The 15,921-nt window shown below is 59.9% G+C and overlaps 1 protein-coding gene across 1 annotated transcript in view; it reads left to right on the top strand.

Moving 5' to 3' along the window:
• The window catches only part of ENDOV (endonuclease V), a 35,496-nt gene that overhangs the window by 16,041 nt on the left and 3,534 nt on the right, over positions 1-15,921 (top strand). The gene's annotated exons all lie outside the window — the stretch shown is intronic.

The following is a 15,921-nucleotide window of genomic DNA, read 5'->3' as shown; positions in this document are numbered from 1 at the left end:
TGTGTGCGTGCGTGTGTGCATGCGTGTGTGCTTCAGGAGTTTTATGTATAAGGTCATGTCTTTCGCAGATAGAGAAAGTTTTATTTCTCCTTCCCAATCCGAGTGCCCTTTATGGCGTGTTCTTGCCTGACCGTCCTGGCTAGACCCTCCAGCGCGGTGCTGAATGGACGTGGGGGCAGCGGACACCCTTGCCCATTCCTGGCCCTAGGGGGAGAGCTTTCAGTCCTTCGCCCAGACGGTGGTGTCGGCTGTGGGTTTTCCGTAGATGCCCTCTGTGGGGTTGAGGGAGTTCCTTCCGTTCTTGGCTTTTCTGTTTCTCTCATGAAGGGGCGTTGGGCTGGCCGGTGCTTTTCCTGCACCTGCTGAAGTGTTCACTTGCCTTCACTCTGTTAGTGTTGGGTGTTGTCATGTTGACTGATTTTCATATTCTGAGCCACTCTTGCATTTGTGGAATAAACCCCACTTGGCCGTGGTGTGTAATCCTGTTACTATGCAGCTGAATTTGATTTGCTAGTATTTTGCTGAGAATTTTTGCTTCTATATTCATGAGGGACACGGGCCTGCAGTTTTCCTGTGGTGTCTCCGTCTGGCTTTGCCGTGAGGGCAACACTGGCCTCACAGGACAGCGAGGAAGCGCTCTCTTCTCTTCGGGAAGAGGCTGAGGACTGGCGTTGACTCTTGTTGAAGCCTTGGGCAGAGTCGCCAGGGAAGGCCCCTGGCCTGTGCTTGTCTCTGCTGGGAGGGTTTTGGTTACTGATTCAGTCTCTGCGTGTTGCAGTTCTGTGAAGACTTTCTGTTTCTTCTTGAATCAGCCCATAGTTTGTGTGTGTCTAGGGATTTGTCCATTTCATCCAGACTGCCCAGGTGTTGCATGTAATTATTCATGGAGTTTCTTTCTGTGTCTGTGATGGTGTGCTGGTGTCCTCTGTCACTCCTGATGTTAGCAGTCAGTGTTGCCTGAAGCGCCCTCTCCCCACCCTCAAGATGTCCCCCCAACCAGTGCCTACCCTGGTGGTGGGCATGGATACAGCCTGAGCTTCTCAGAGGTCCGGGTGCCTGAGTTCATATTGGAGGGGTTCTGGGGTCCGTGGGAGCGCCGGAAAGCAGCATGGTGGGGAGTGGGAGGGGCTTGGAGGCCGCATGTCCCTCCCACCTCCACCCCCACCTCCAGGGGTCTACCCTGCAGGCCACGTGGGGCCCTAAGTGTGGCGGTGTCTGGGCTCCTTCCCACAGAACCTTAAAAATAGGGCCGAGACAATATCCATCTTCACAGACCACAGCCCGCCCCAGAACCAAGAATAAGTCTCGAACCACTCAATAATTCAGGTTGGATCCAAATCGATTTTCCTGTTAGCCTGGCAGGCATTGTGCCCCTTCCCAGAGTCCACACTCCGCCCGGGGACTGAGATTGAGAGGCTACCACGAGGTGGTGGGCCATTGCAGGTCACACCCAGGCCCCTCAGGGCACCACCCCAGTCTGTTCCCCTCCCCTCTCTTGGAGCAGCAGGAATGGAGGACACCCAGGGCTGGGAGTGGCCCTTTGTGATCAGGTCAAACCCAAGCCCCAGGGAGGAGGCCCGGCCGTGTTCCTAGCTGTTCGGGGACCCCTCCTCTGCCCCCTACTTTTTGACATTGGCCTCTTTGGGCTCGGGTCTGAGCTGGGATCCTCGGCCCCACCTCCCCTCCCCTCCCAGGCTTCTGAGGTTTCAACCCTCCAGGGCCTGAGGGGCCAGCCTGGGCTCTGGGGGAGCCAGTCTCCCCTGCCTTTGGCCCCAGTCACTGTGCACACACACCCCTCAGGGTCTGCTTTCCAGCCTCCTCCTGGAAGTGTCCCTAAAGGGACTCACCTGGGGCCTGTGGGGGAACACCCGGGGACAAGGAAGCGGGCCCTGGGTTCCGGCCCAAGGCCTCTGCACTTGTTGGGGGTTGGGGGCCGGGTGGGGGGGCCTCTCTGCCTGGTCTACCCACTGCAGGTTTGGCCCAGCCCCAGCAGCCCCTGGCCAGGCCCTGCATGGAGTTTTACCAGATTATTAATTAAAGGCACAGGCATGCGGCAGCAGTGACACCCAGATGAATAGCACTCTGGGTAATTAGCGGGGTGCCGTGGAAGTGATGGAGCGCCGCCCGCTATCCCTGGTTCACCTCCCAGGAAGCAGGAGCCACTTCTCGCAGTTCCCTGTCACGGTGGGCGACGCTGGGGCCGGGCGGGGCCTGCGGGCTGGAGGGGCCAGGGCACAGCTGTTGCTTGTGGACAGGGCTGGGCCCTCCCCTGGCTGGTTCCTCCCCACCCAACCAGGAGAAAAATGGGGAGGGGGCGGGAAGGCGGGAGGCAGGCTAGGGGGGAAGGGTGCGGGTGGAGACAGGCAGGCAAGCGACCAGGAGCGGCTCAGAGAGGGAATCTGGTGCACGAGGGGGTCCTGCCCTGGAAGAGGACGTCGCTCCCTGGGCCCTTCCCTGGGGCTGCAGGCACCTGGTGGGGAGCAGGCTGCAATGTTTCTGTGTTTTTGTTACATGAATTGCACTGTGTTTTGGTGGGTTTTTTTTTAATCAAGGTTATTAATGTAAATACTTTAAATAGTCAAATACTTCTGTGTGACTGGAAATGAAAACCCAGTAGCTCCTTACTCACCTACTCCTCTCCTTTCCTGATCGCTCCTTCTCAGAGGCAAATTTTTGTTATTTTATAGGGGTATTTTTTGGAGGGTAGGTGGTGGTTCTGTTTTTGTTACTTCTAAGTAACACACTAATGCTGACTTTCTGGGGTTTTTTAGATTTAGAAACTATCCATTGACTTTCTGCTGTGGGGCTTGAGAGTTTGTTCCCTCATAGCCCCTCATACACATGCGGGCGCGCGCACACACACACACACTTTCCTTCCACCCATCTCATTTTGCTTGAATCAGAATTCAGTGTCTGCATTGTTCTTTCTTTGCACGCACCGTTCACAGCTGAGTAATGTATCGTAATTACATCTTCTTTCTTGTACAACCTCTCGTCTTTCCTGCACTGGATAATTGCCTCATGTTTTGGGGTTGGTTTATTTTCTGTGTACCCATTACTTATTTATTCACAAACCCTGCAATGGAAATATAAATCTCTTTTTGGGACAGTTAAAAGCATCAGGCCATCTTGAGTTTATTTTTTTCTTCAGGCCTGTGGTAGCCAGCCTCCAAGGTGGCCCCTAGGGATCCACACCTCCTGGGACTGGTGTATTCTCTGGCCACGCTGGACCAGGTCCATCTGTATGACCAATGGGGGTACGGAAGTGAGGGTGTGTCACTTCTGATCCTAGCCTAAACACATTGGGACTTTTGTCTGGATGGTACCCCTCCTTCTCTCTCCCCCTCCTTATTCACTCTGAGGGAAGTTAGCTGCCATGTCGTAAACTGCCCTGTGAGGTCCACCTGGCGAAGAACCGAGCCCACCTGCCATTCACCATGTGAGGGAGCCATCTTGGAAGTGCACCCTCCAGCCCTGGTCAAGCCTTCAGATGCCCACAGCCCTGGCTGTCATCTGACTGCAAGCTCACAAGAGACCCTGAGCCAGAGCCAGCTGGCCGGTCTGCTTCCTGTCCCTCACACACTGTGTGAGATCATAGATCTTTGTTCTAGAATAAATCTTTATGCAGCAAAACATAACTAATACACGCCACCCCTCCTGTACCCCCGTCTCCACTGCTTGTGCACCTGCTGCGCGTCCATCACCAGGCACTGCTCTCCACCCTCATCCCGCTCCTGTGTTGAGCCTCCCCTTTGCTGTGTTGGCATGTGTCATCTGGTGTCTTCTCAGGAACCAGGTGCAGGAGAGCTGTGACCCCACCCCGGCCCCCGCCCTAGAAACCGGGGAGGCCCGGGGAGGAGGCGTCTTTAAGTGCCCAGAAGAGTTGTTTCTAAGGCCCGAGGACACCGTGACGTTGTTCAGGCCTCTGTCAGCAGCCTCTAGATGGGCTGCATTGTCCTCTCTCTCCCAGGTAGGTGGGAGAGCCTCCTTGTGTGGGGCAAGGCCGCCGCTGTCCACGGTGCTGAAGCCAGGGCCGCATGTCGGCCTGGACGGCCACGCCCCTGGTGCTCCAGCTTCCCGCCTGTCCCACCTGCGTCCACTCTGTCCAGGCCTCGCCGCCTTGCACCAGGCTTTCTCCCTGCCCTGGGCCCCTCTTGCTCTTGTGAGCAGACCCCACATGGGTTCTACAGACAGGCTGGAGTAAGACCCTGTAGGTGTCTGAGCTGAGAATTCACCAGATTACATGTGACGGAAGCTGCCTTAAACCACCTTAAGCAAAAGTAGGGGCTTGTCAGTTCACTCCAGGGCAAAGCTGGCTGTGCGTGGCTGGCTTGGCACGCATCTGCCCTCTCCCTCTGTGCCGTTACAAGGGGCCTCCCCTCTGCTTGCTGGATGGCCGGCAGCAGCCCCAGGCTGACTTTCTCCCCTGAAGTGTTCCCAGGCAAAGTGCACCTGTCTATGCCAAAGGCTGCAGCAAAATCCCCAGGCCTTCAGTTCTGGATGGACTGTGATCGCTGCTTGATTTGATCCCATTGTGGCTGGAGGAGGGGGGCTGTTCCAGCCTGAGCCGGGGAGGAGAGTCAGCACAGCCCACCTTATGGAGGGGCGCTTCTCAGTGGACAGGAAGAGCGTGGCCACCAGAAGAAGGCACACCTCGTTGGGGAAAGTGAGGGCAGGGGACATTCTCGGGGACATGCAGTAGCTCCAGGCTTTCTCAGGACACGCAGTCCCCAAGGCCCTAAGGAAGCACTGTCTCTTCCCAGCAGCACCCCATTTTGTCTCCGAATAATTCTCTTTCAGTGCCAGCAGGGAATGGCGTGATTAAGGCTCCATTATTAACTTGCCAATCTTGTTTCTGGGGCACAGACGCTGACGGCTTAGGGGACCCAGTTGGCATATAATGAGGTCTCCATGACAAATTACTCGGGTATCAATTAACTATCTAGGGAAATGTCAAGTGGGATCCGTCATGCTGGTGGCGAGGGACAGCCAATTACCCCAGAGCGGTTAGTCCGATCCACGCGCTCGCCTGCCTCAGCCTCCAGCAGGGCTGGGAATGAGGGAAAGGGCCTGGGTGCGGGGCCGGTGGGGCCTGGCTTCCATCTCCCCAGGACACACTTCTGCAGTCGTGCTGGGGCACACAGCACAGGGCTCTCGCCTTGCAGCCTGCCTCTGTCCATTGTTTCGTTCGTTCCACAGCCACCTGCTGGGTCAGGCCCGAACTGGTCACTGCAGTGAGGGGGTGGGGCAGCGCTGGGGAAGGATAAACACGCAGGCAAGTGTCCATGACTTGTGCAGTTTCTGCAGGCTCCGGAGGGATAAGAGCATCCTCAGGGCAGGGAGGAGGGAAGGGCAGACTCCAGGGGGCTAAGGGCAGGGCGGGGGGGTGAAAAAGGAGTTGCTAGGTCCCAGGGTGAGGGGCTGGGCGGGGGGCAGTCAGGACCTCAGCACAGACACGACAGCACCCCAGGCCCAGCGCTCGGAGCCTTTGGCAGTGAACTGGCAGGCCTGGGCAGAACCTGGAGACACGATTCCGAGCCGTAAGCCTTGGAGACAGTTTCTTAAAATTTTGCAAATCCTGTTTTTCTCACCTGTGAAGTGGGGCTAATAGCCCCCCCATTTGCAGGAGTGTTTTGAGGGCGCATGGTGTCCTGTGCAGCCTTGCCGGCCTAAACGCAGGTGCTGGCTGAATCTGGTTCCCCTTCTCCCCGCAGGTGAAGCCTTGGCCCCCAGCTCACCAGGGGTAGGCTCAGATGGAGCATGTGCTGGGGGGGGAGGCACAGGGAGAAGGGCATCCTGGAGGAGGTGGCGTGGGCTGGCCAGGGGCACACAGCAGATGAGAGGCTGAGGGGCAGGGCTTAGACTCTGGCCACCCCACATGGTCACACCATGCCTTTTGGGGTTTGCTTTGTTTTCAGGAAACACCCTGATCTTCTGGGGATGTGTCCCTCCTGGTGAGGATCAGTGACCCTACTCTGATCTCACCCTCTTCCCGTGCCTCTGCCCATGTTCCCCCCACCTGGCCTGCCCCTCCGTTAGTGGTGACCCCCACCCTCTGGTAGCCCCCACCCCACGTCTGCTCGGCAGGTGATTGGCAGCTGCCACTTCCCAGCCCCCAGCCATGGAGCCTCATGCTTACTCATGACACTGACATATGGCACCTCAGTGGTGGGGGGGATCGGAGGAAGCTGCCAATTGTGAGAGTGCAGCGTGTCCCCATTCGAGCCCTGCTGAAGCAAAACAAACGCAAGATGTGAGGGGAGAAGAGGCGGCCCGGGGGCGAGTGCGTGCCTGCACCATGGGGGCGCTGGGAGGAGGGGGACCAGAGGGTGAAGGTGGGGAGAGGGAGGCTGCAGGGCTTGGGAGTGAGCTTTGGTTGTCATGGCTTCTGAGGTGTCAGCTAATGGGGTCCTTGGAAGCCAAGCTGTCCAGCCCTTTGCCCCAGGCTGGCTGGCTCACACCAGCCTAAGACCCCTTTCACCCCTCTCCCCCGCACCTCTCGCACGGCCAAAGGCCATGAACAAGGCGAGGGTTCGGCAGCCGGCAACCCTGCGTGCACATCACTGAGATGTTCTTACTCTTTCCAGAATCAGGAAAACCTAGCTAAGATCAAACCAGAGTCCGTAGGGCTCCAGACTTGGCCAGTCTCTTTTGCTGTTTCTGTTGAGGACGGAAGAGTGTGTGCCCCACCCCACATCAGTGTGCGGGGGTACTGCAGCCTCCCCTGCCCCGTACTTCCCCTCCCCCAGGCTGGGCTGGCCCTCCAGTGTTCTGGCCCCCACGGGCTGTGTAGCTCTGCCCTCGGCTGGGGAGAGCAGAGCTGAGGCAAAGGCTGGGCTCTTGGGGTCCGCAGCCAGCCCCTCCTCCCAGGCCCGGGGCTGGAGCCTGCTGCCATAGAAACGAGGCTCTCTGCCAACTGGCCACATGCATCCTGGAAAATAGCAGGTGAGTCCTGGGACCACTGGGTCCAGGAACTGTGAGCACCTCCAAGGAGGCCCAGCCCTAGGTCCCTTGGCCCTGCTGGCCACCTGCCCCCGTTTGCTGCAAGAAGTCAGAAAAGAGAGAAGGGAGCTGAGGGGGCCTGGAATGAGGCCAGGGGCCCTGCAGAACAGGGGTCTAAGGCAGACTGCCAGTGAGGAGCCTGCCCCATGAGTACTGACCGAGGGTCTGACCCTTGGGGAGGAGCTGGACGCTCTGAACCCCCTTCCACAAGCCTTCACACACACTTTGTACAGTGGCAGGCCCCATGGGGTTGGTCCTTGGGGTCCACCAATCCCCACACTTCAGGCCTTCCCCAGGGGGTCAGGGAGCTGCAGGACCCTGTCCCCCAAGAGGGACACCCGCCAACTCCCTCCCAGGCAGCTGGGGGCAGGGGGGCAGTGCAAGGGAAGCTCTGATTCCAGCCACGGACACCCTGGTCCCCAGCCCTGGTGGGCTCTCTGGGTGGCCTGACCTCTCCTGGCCTTGCCTTAGATGCGGGGCCCCTGCCCCAGCCAAGTGTCGCGTGAGCCCCCGCGCCTGGCTGGCACGCACACAGCGTCCGGCAGGCGCTGGGCCGCCAAGCTTCAGGCACCGCTGTGCACGGAGGCATCTGCTGCTCACTGTCTCGGGGCAGATGGGCTGCAGTGAGCTAAGTGTGTGCGGGGGAAGGGGTGCCATAGGAACCCCTTCCCGCGGCAGCGTGGGGGCGGGAGAGGCAGGCACCTGCCTGGGGAGAGCCAGGCTCGCTGGAGGGAGGGGCTGGGATCACAGGGGCTCCCAGTTTGGGGTGAGGCCCGTGGTGCTGGTTCCTGGGTGGGGGGCTCAGGAAATCCTGGTAAGACCGCCAAGGGGACGCAGGGCCTGAAGGCACTACTGGTCAAGTGACCTCGGGCTGGTCTCTTTCCTCTCAGAACCTGAAGGAGCTTCAGCAGGATGGGGTGTCCTGCCATCTGAGGGGCCGCCTGCCAGGGTGTGAGGGTGGGGGGACGCCAGCACAGTCTGGTTAGGGAAGCGCTGTGTGTCAGGCGAGGTCACTCTGCTGGTCACTCTGCAGAGTGGGACTCAGTGCCAGAGCGGGAACCACACAGCAAGGGTCCCATCAGGCGATGGGGGCAGGGCTGCTGGGCAGGATGCTGACTGAAGTAGGGGACCCCTGCCCCTGACCCAGACCTGGCTGCCCCAAAGCCCAGCCCAGCCCAGCCCACTGGACCCGGGACCCTCTGGGGAACTGGGGCCCATGGAAGTGAGGAGATGTGGGAAAGTCAGCAAGGAGACAGCCCCAGGCCACCAGTGGCCTCAGAATCGCGCTCAGGGGCCACCTGGAGGGCCTGGGGCAGAGAGGGTGGCAAACCCAGAATCCTGCCCCGGGAGGCTAAGGGCTTCTCATTCATGACTGCGGTGAGCAGAGTCAGTGGGGCCTGGCTCACCCCCCGGCGTGTGGCAGACACTGCCCTGAGCACTTGGCACCGTGGCCTTCAGTAATCGGCACAGTAGCCAGGGCAGGCAGCCATTCCCCCGTTAGACAGAAGTGGAGACTGAGGCTTAGAAAGACTGCATGGCTGGCGGAGGCCTGGGGCCAGTTGGTGGCTGAGCGGGAATGGAGCCCGAGGCCAGCTGGCTGCGCAACCCTGCTGGTCCTCCCCACCCCCAGGCCTCCCCTGCCAGGTGCCTGGCCCCTCCACAGCTCCAGAAGCCCAGGGGAGGGCGCCAGGTGGGCTGGGGGGTCCCCTCCTCCTTCCTCCATCCCTGGGCGGTCCCCACCCGCCCCTGCAGCCGCCTCCGCCCGGCTGTGGTGACTCAGCTCAGCTGTTCCGCGGCCCCTCTGCTAGCCGGTTTTCTTTTCCAAAGTATGACATTGCCACTGTGCTGTAGCAGGGTGGCTGCTCTGCCCAGGAGTGCCTGAGGTGGCTCCAGCTGAAGGTGGCCGAGGTGGCCAAGGTGGCCAGATGACTGGGCCTCACCCTCAGATTCTGGTCATCGGCAGAGAGACTGCCACCTCCGAAGTGGCACAGCCCTCACCTTAGTTCTGCCTGAGCGGGCACAGTGCCAGGGGACACCTGCCAAAGTCACCCTCCACAGCTGCCTCACGACTCAAGGACCTGTGTCCTTGCCATTGTGGGTTGGGCATCAGGATACCAGAAGCCCTCCTAGGGAGGATGGCCTGGAAGCCAGGGCCCAGTTTTCAAGAAGGGGGTGAGAAATGGAGAGATGTGTCCTGGAGGAGACTGAGCAGCGGGGCTGAGCGACATGGGGAAGGAGGGGCTTTCCCGCAGTGAAGGAAGCTTCCCTGACACTTGGGCCTGTCCGTGGAACTCACTGTTTTGTTAGGTGGTGAATCCCCTGTCCCTAAGAGGATTCAAGCCCTGGCATGGACAGGATTGTTCATGGGAGCGAGCCCAGAGTGGTGGGTTGGTGGGAAGAGTGTTAAAAGAAAACCCGGAGTTGGATGTTTGGGGTTCAAGTCTCGGATCTGTGTAAACTCAGGCAAGTCAAGCCTCTCAGAACCTCAGTCTCCTCATCTGTAAAATGGGATTAATATCTCCCTCGTAGGCAGTAGTGAGGATCCAACGAGACAGTGCAGGAGAAAGGGCCGTGCAAACCGCGGCGTGTGTACAGATGTTTTTATATTCTGGTTCTGACCCGTGCATCTTGATGGTTCTCTATCTCTGAGAGCATTGTCTGCCAAGGACAGAGATGAGCCCCATCAGAGGAAATGGCTCAGACTCCAAGAGGGAGGCTCTGGGGGAGGGGAGAGGAAGCTCTGTGAGGTGGGGCGTCAAGAGACAGAGGGGCTGTGGGACCCACCCTCCCCCTTGTGCCAGGGCAGGAGCGGCAGGCAGCTTCCTCCATCTCCTGGGCTTGGAGATCTTGGGGGTCTGAGATGCACGGGGGGCCTGGGAGCCCTCTAGGGGATGGGCTGTTCATGGGGCCTGGCCTTGGGGAAAGACAATGGGGAGACTGGGCTGGTGGGAGACTGGGCAGCTGCAAGCTGACTTGGTTTCAATAACTAAGAGGAGGTCAGAGGGTGTCCCACATTTGCAGAGCTGGGGTGGCTGGCTTCTCCGGACCAAACTTCCTTCCCCACTGCCACCCGTGCCTCACCTCTTTCCCTCCTCCCTCGTCCCTGGGCCCGCGTGCTCGGTGCCCATTTCTCGTGCCTCTTGGAGTGGACTGAATGGGGCCCCCAAGAGATGCGTCCACCGGCAACCTCAGAACGTGACCATACTCAGGGTAAGAGCCTTTGCGGGTATAACCAAGTTAAGGACCTTGAGATGAGCGATGAGATCACCCTGGGTTAGGGTGGTCAGGTGTCAGAAGAGAAAGGCAGAGGGAGACGTGAGGCTCAGAGGCTGGAGTGGCCCACCAAGGGTCGCCAGCAGCCACCAGAGGCTGGGCCAGTGTCTCCCTTGGAGCGCAGCAGCGGCTGGGGATTTGGGCTGGAGGAGACCTTTGTGGACTAAAGGGGTCCTTGCAGGGCTCCCTGCCCTCCTCCTTCTCAAGGGGAAGCCAGGGCTGCTGTCCCTGGGCTGCTCCAACCAGATTCCCCCGAGCAGACGGCTTCAGGAGTGGGAGGCAGCAGGAAGCCAATCCCCCCGCACCTCTCTTCCAGCAAGGGTGGCGGCAGGGTCCCCGGCTTTCGGGCAGCAGTGCCCTCTCACCCGTGGGCTGCCTGGTCCGCGCCCAGTGGCAGAGGCCCTGTGGTGGGGGTGTGGCTCCCGGAGGTGTGGCCACCGAGCAGTAACTTTCTTTCCTGTGAAGGTACTGAGAGTGGTATCTGCTGGCTCCAGGCTGGTTCCCCGCTCTGTTCTTGGGGCAAGGAGGTCATTCCCCAGAGGGAAACTCCTAGAGGCCCTTTCCCTGCTGACCCAGCTGGATGAGAGCTGTCCCTGCCCCGGGGCCTCTGGGGGTGGAGCTGGCCAAGAGGCCCACGGGGTGAGGAGGAGGAGAGGCTCACCGCCTGGGCAGGGGGCACCACGGTCAGGGCGTGCCGGCCCCGCTCTCCCCGCGGCCTCTCTCCTGGGCCTGCTACCCGCCTGCCTCCCTCCTCAGGCCTTGTCCCCCTCCCTCCTGCTCCTCCTCTCCCCTACACCCTTCTTAGAAGTGAAGTCATCTAGAAAAATAATCAAAAAATAGAAAGAAAAAAAAGCTAAGAAAATGGGATTTTTTTCCCCTTCAAACATTTGGTGAGACACCTCCCACACAGATGAGTGTCCACCGGGGCCTGTTTTTGTCCAAGGGAGACTCAGGCCTGACTTTCTTGAGTGGTGTAAGCCAGGTGGGCCTCCCTCCGTGGGGGTCTGCGCCGAGCCTCTTCCTGCAGGCGGGCAAAGGTCAGCCCCTGAGGCCTGAGACCCCAGGATGCCCTCAGCGGGAAGCCCACAAGCCCCTGAGGCAGAGGCTGGCAGGAGAGAGGGCAGGAGGGTTCAAGTTCAAGGAGAGTGGATAATAGCTCCTAAGTGAGGTCTCTGCCTCCAGTCTCTCCCCTCTTCCTGCCGGCCCACGCCCTGCTGCAGAGTTCTCGTTTGTTTATTTATAATTTATACTCAGCCTGCTTCTAAGAAAGCTCAAGGCACTTGCTGAAAAGCTGCTTCCATGAGCTCAGTGGCACTCCGTCAGCCTCGGGCTCGAAGCACATGGACACTTCTCAGGGCTCGACCTGGCCCCAGAGGCAGCCTCTCCCTCCACCCTGATGTGCACTCAGCTGCCAGAAAGACCCTCCCCCCCAGGGCAGCTGGCTGGGGTGAAATGGCTGGGAGGGTCTTCTCCTGTCTCAGGACCAGCCCCTTCCGCTGTGCAGCCTTCTCTGACCCCAACGGGGGGTGGGGGGGTGGGCTGGAGGCGTCTTCACCTCTCTCCTGCCCCTCAGACCTCTGTTCTGTTCAGTGTCACTGTCACCCAGCACAGGCTGCCCCTTTCGCCCCAACTGGACCCGCCTGGCCCCTGAAGGGGTGAGACCAAGTCATGTCATCGTTGATGACAGTGGAGGACATGGTGGTGAGGGGGGCTCCCCTCCACGTCTGGAATGGGATTAGACCCAGGGTGCGATGTGTCTTGGGCAGAGGTTCCCACGGTGGACATGCAGGGAGGGAAGGGCCTGTGGGGGAGGTCTGGCAGGGGAGAGGCTGCAGAGGAGGGCACGGGTCACCCTGATGGCTTCGTCTGAACCCCAGGTAGAGACCAAAGATGCCTGTTTTGCCTATTTCTTCAGGACCCGAGTGACCAAGTGCAAGTCCAATGACCAGGGAGGGGCGGGGCACCCGGCGCAGCAAGGACCCAAGTGACCATAGCTGCACTTGGCATCCTCATTCTGAACTTACCCGGCCCAGATGGGCCTCAGGACTTCTTGCTTCCCGCGGGAGGGTCACCTTTGATCCTGGGTCTCCCCTCCCTCAGCCTCGCTTCTTTGGGATCACTTTTCCATCTCGTGGCAAAATGGGCCAGCGTGGGCACCGCTGGCTCTCTCTCAGCCCCACGCCAGCCAGGGCCAGATAAGGGGCTGCCCCTGGACTGCGTGCAGACGGCACTTCATTTCTCCAGCCCCCAGCTCCTCCTCTGTAAAATGGGGCTAATGACAAAGGCCTCAGCCCTGTGCTAACAGTAAACAAGATAAAGCTCCAGAGCACACACTCGCCTCCGTCTGCTCTCAGAGCCTCAGTTTTTCCATCTGTAAAATGAAGCCTTCTCTCAGGCTGTAGATCTGACTCCTGCAGAGCAGGCTGGATGCCTCTGCCAGCCGGGAGGGCACATACTGGCCAGGGCTGGGGGCTACACCCCTCTCCTACCATTTTCGGGCTCAGGATCCCACTGGCCTGTGTCATCAGTCATGACCAATGTCCATCCCTTCCTCCTTCCCTCAACCTGAGCAGAGGGAGCCCTGACTAGGCAGGGCCCTCAGGAAGCCTCAGTGGCAAGCACGATGCCAGGCGGGCATGCCGGGGGTGCACTGCCACTTGGCAGGCACACAGCAGAACATGGCCTTCATCTAGTGCCGGTGTGCCTCCTTGCCATTGTGTTCCATGGGGCCACAGATGCCCTGGCTGTGGGGGTTGAGGCAGACCAGATGTCCACTCCAGGCCACCATGCCCCGCGCCAAGACAGTGCAGCATGGCCCCCTGCTGACGCAGTCCTGGAACCCTTGACTTGGGAGCTGCGAGGGAGGGAGGGAGGGAAGGAGGAGAGGAGCCAGGTGGCTCTGTCTCCTGAAAGAAATGCCTTTGAGCCACAGACTGGCCTGGGAGAATCTGGCTGCCCGGGTGGCCTGTGGCCAGCTTCCCGTGAGTCTGGCAGCATATGGCTGCCCTGGCTCGCCCAAGCCAAACGCCATGCAAAGAGCTCCTCCCCCAGTCCCCACACCCACAGGGAAGCCAGTTGTCCAGACTCTTGGATGCAATTCTGGGCAGCCCTGGATGCTCATCTGGCTTCCTGCCTGAGAATCAGCATTGGGCCCTGGGAAGAGCAGGCTTCTCAGGCACAGGAGCTGGATGCCAGGAATCAAATCAGGCAGAGTGGGGAACCAGTGATCACTGTCCAGGGTGCACACTTCATGCCAGAAGGGCCGCTCTTCTCCCACCTTCCTTCTCCCGCTATGACTCGCACTCACCCGGCCTCAGCACTCTCCCTCCCTGTGGCCGTAATTACTCTTGTCAGTCCCTCCCACCAGACTGAGAGCCTTGAGGGCAGCACCAGGCCTTCCCCGCCCAATTCAGCACCCAGCAGTGCCAGGCACACAGGAGGGGCTTTCTGCACCAACCAGTGACATCTGGATCCCAGAGGATTCTGAGCCGAGGGTGACTGTTTTTGAAGGTTAGGGCTCCCTGAGGTGCCTCCGGCCTCCCACTCCCTCTTTGGGAGTGAGACATTGAAAGTAAGGCACTTGGCACATGGGCAGTCACCCAACCCAGGCTGGTTCCCCTTCCAGAGAATCACCCAAGGGATTCACCACCCTTCTTGGGGAGGAAGAAGAGGAAGAGGAGAAAAGACCCCTCCTCCACCTGCTTAGTATTTACTGAGCACCTGCTTAGCTCTGAACAAGACAAACTCTTGGCCATGCAGCTTTCAGACAACATGTTAAATAGGTACATTATCATCTGCGTTGGTTGATGATAAGACCTACGGAGAAAACCAGGCCAAGAAGTATAAGGAACGTGGGGCGTAACTTTAAGCAGGTGGTCACCTTACTAAGGAGGCGAGCGTCGTGCTGACATACTGGGAGGCGTGTCCCAGGCAGAGGGACCAGCAAGTGCAAAGGTCCTGGGGCAGGACGGAGCAAGATCAGCCAGGAGCCGGCAGGCCAGCGAGGCTGAAGTGGAGGAGCAGTGAAGGAGTGGCAGACGGGCAGGGCCCCAACTCCCACTCTGGGGGAGGCAGGGAGCCACGACAAGGACACCACTTGACCCCGGGCTGCTGTGCGGTGCGAATGGACTGGAGGGCGGAGCCGGGAGACGCCGGCTAGAGGCTAGGGCGGGACGCCAGCGACTGAAGGTGGCCCGGGCCAGGGCGGCAGCGGCGGAGGAGGGGGAAGGGGCCAGTTCTGGGGCTATCTCGGTGGCACGGGGGGCAGCCCCAGTGGACGTGAGCGTGGAGTCCAGGAGGTCGCGAAGACCGGAAGCTCGGCCCCGCGGCCCGCGCCGGCCGGAAGCCGCGAGGTCAAGCTCTCGCGGGAGCGCCTCCGCCAATCGCCGCGCGCCCGAGGGCGTTGCCGTGGCAACCCCGCCCCGCGTCCGGGCCCGGCGGTCCCGCCCCAGAGCGCGGCCGCGCGGCCGAGGTCCTGCTATTTCTGCTCTCGGGGTCGCAGGCGTTCATCCCTAAGGCCCCCTCGCCTGAAGGTTCGGGGGCAGCTGAGGGCAGGAGGGCGCAGAAAGCCCAATCGACCCTTTAACGTTGTCCGAGCATTTTACACCCACCGCCCCGGAGGTTGAGCCCCGGACGACACCCCAGGGAGGGCTACCCCGCCTCTCCCGGACACCCTCCCGACCGACGTGCACGCCGCCCCTGCGCCCCCGTTTTCTCGCGGTCTCCGGCGTCGAGCCTCATCTCCCTTCCCGCCCTGGAGGAGGGCCCGGGGAGCTCCTGGGTCCTGCTTCCATCCATCCATCCCTGCAGGGGACGCCTCCCCCCATCCCGGCGCCGACACCCAGACCTCAGCAGCGTCCCCTCTGCCTACTTCCCTTTCAGGTTCAGGGCTGGGATCAGCTGGAGGGGAAGGAGAGAGGGACCTGGAGATTGGACAGCCGAGGGTTGGTGGGCAGCCTCCTCCCTTTACAGCCCCAACCTCTGCCCAACCCAGAGGGAGGAGCGGGTCGTGGGGAGAGAATGCCACTAGGCTGCAAGCTCCCTGAAGACGGGGACGCCGTCCCAACGCGTTAGTTGTCCAAGGAAAGAGGACTGAAATCACGAATGTGAAATCCTAGGAGGCTGAGAGGGAGTCGTCGTTCCCTGGGTTCACCCAGAGATCCAGCTCAAAGGAAAGTTACTGCAACTGAGGGAGAGCACAGTTGGCTGGAGAATTTGGTTTAAAAATAAATAAATAAAATTTAAATTATATAACCAACACATGTTTGGTGTAAAAACATGAAAGTATAAAAATCCTTGATCTCACCGCAAGATCTAACCACTGTTGACACTTCGGAGTATTTTCCCCAGACTTTTCTCAATATATTGCATATACTTTTTTTTCCAAATAGAGTTTATGTATGTGCTGGTGCTCCGTGGACCCTCATGTGTGCATGGGAATGCAGGCTCCTGATGTGACTGAAGGGTTTTCCCTCCCCAACACCCCTGTTTCTCCCCCAACACACATACGCGTGCGCGCGCGCGCGCTGATGCAGCTGTACCACGGTGGCCTCTGGTTGCCAGAGCGCCACCTTCCCCGTGCAGCGGGGGTCCGGTGGCATTGAGCCCTCCATGCTCCATGCTCCTTCTGCGGTCCCAAGTTCTCTC

Source organism: Camelus dromedarius, chromosome 16 (assembly GCF_036321535.1).
Source record: "Camelus dromedarius isolate mCamDro1 chromosome 16, mCamDro1.pat, whole genome shotgun sequence".
NCBI classification, from domain to species: Eukaryota; Metazoa; Chordata; class Mammalia; order Artiodactyla; family Camelidae; genus Camelus; species Camelus dromedarius.
Note: the sequence above shows the minus strand (reverse complement) of the source record. Positions and strands in the feature narration are given on the sequence as shown.